Genomic DNA, 2057 nt, shown 5'->3' with positions numbered 1-2057 from the left:
GAGTCTTCTGGATCCTTGGTACTCAAAATGGATATTCCATTTATTTTTTCCACATTTTTATTAGCATCCTTAAGCACTACAAGATTACACCCCTTCCATCACTCTCCTTTATCCCCACCCCACAAACCAATGTCAAGAAGAGTATTCATGACAAAACATTTTCACCCAAGGACTATTACATTTATACAGATGTATGTATGCATCTGAACAGAATATACAATATGAGGAATATTAAATAAAAATTAAATGAAATAGTCATTAGAAAAACTGGTCTGTTTAAGTATGGATCTGTAAAAGAAACAGCTCTATAATTGTCCAAGTGGGAGAAATCTTGGTAGTGTACTCTTTCTGGATATTCTTTCCTCTGCAGGGTTACAAGTGCAGCACAGAGGGGTAATCATCAGTTTGCAAAATCTACTGTGAAAGGACTGAAATGATCTCACTGGAAATGCTTTCCAGAGATTCTTCTCTACTTTCTAAAACAATATAATTGGACATGAAATGAATGGTGAGCACATTCCAAACTACACACATAGCAAGTGATAGCAAATGTTTTCTTTAAATAAAAAATTTCCCTTAAGTAAAAAGAGATTATGGTCATGATCCGCCAATTAGAAACAAGAACATGATTTAAGAGCTATGGTAAATTTTTACATGAGAATTGTAGCAAGACCAATTTACTTTGGTGGCTAATTTTCATAGCAAATAGAGGTTATAAATTGTGCTACATAACACAGCACACTTTAACTCACTATGATTAAGAGAGAACAAAGCAGAAAGATTATAAATAAGTGATTTGATGAAAAGGCTGGATCTTACAAAACCAGTTCTGCCCTGTTAAACATATTTAGAAAATGTTATAAAGTTTATTAAATTTAAAAAGCTGCTTTAGTCTTTCCTAATGTCTGAAGATATTAACTACATTAAGTCAGTCATAAAACAGATATACTTTTTAAATGCTGTATTGGCCAACCCAGCTTGATAATCAAAGTAATCAAAATCAGTCTTATTTCAAACAAATACTATCTTGGCATATTTAAGTAGGTAGAGAATGGTTGCAGTCTAGTGAAAAGGGACTATACATATAAGCTTAATGAAGGCCCTAAGAACAACTGAAATAACTTTTGGAAGATTTCTTAATTGGCCCAGGGAGTCATGTATTGAGAACTTGAAGCAAAGAACTTATGTAATTTGGGGGCGGGGGGGTGGAGGGGGTATGGGGTATGGGATGGGTCCTGAATCTGGGCACTGTCCCTGAGCTTTGTTGCTCAAGGGTAGTGCTGTATCAGTTGTTCACATACAGAGTTTGGGTAGTTAAAGGAAGACAAGAATTTCACAGACTTTCTTGCTCACGGTGGCTTCCAACTGTGTACTCAGCTTCCTGAGTAGCTAAGCTAGGATTACAGGCATGAACCTGTAACTGGGTTCTGTGATTTTGAAGACCACTGCAGCTGTTGTATGTAAGACAGATTTGACATAACAAGAATGAAACAAAGTTAAGTTAGAGATAGTTGTGATTTTGAATTAATCAGTAGATACAAATTATTCCTACTGTTAGATGATCCATCAGTTGTGATGGTGAAGAGTCAAGTAAGACTGGGTTAGGTGGCAGCCAGAACTCAGAGGTCTGCTTAGGATATAACAGAACCAATATATCATGAGAGTGCCATGTATATGATTTAGCTTCAATCTCTTCTCTTTAATCTTGATTTTTTTTCCAAATTTTTATTATCAAACTGATGTACAGAGAGGTTACAGATTCATACCTTAGGCACTGGATAAATTTCTTGTACTGTTTGTTACCTTGTCCCTCATACCCCCCTTCCCCCTCCCCCTTACCCTTTCCCCCCCTGAGGTGTTCAGTTCACTTACACCAGTTTTGCAAGTATTGCTTTTGTAGTTGTTTGTCTTTTTTTACCCTGTGTCTCTCAATTTTGGTATTCCCTTTCAATTTCCTAGTTTCAATTTAATCTTAATTTTTAAGTCAAGGCATTATTTTCTTTTATATAGACATTCTTAGCATTTTACACACATGCATCTCTGATGCTTCAAAAAAT

Source organism: Perognathus longimembris, chromosome 12 (assembly GCF_023159225.1).
Source record: "Perognathus longimembris pacificus isolate PPM17 chromosome 12, ASM2315922v1, whole genome shotgun sequence".
In the NCBI taxonomy this organism is placed as follows: Eukaryota; Metazoa; Chordata; class Mammalia; order Rodentia; family Heteromyidae; genus Perognathus; species Perognathus longimembris.
This window is presented reverse-complemented; position numbering follows the sequence as displayed.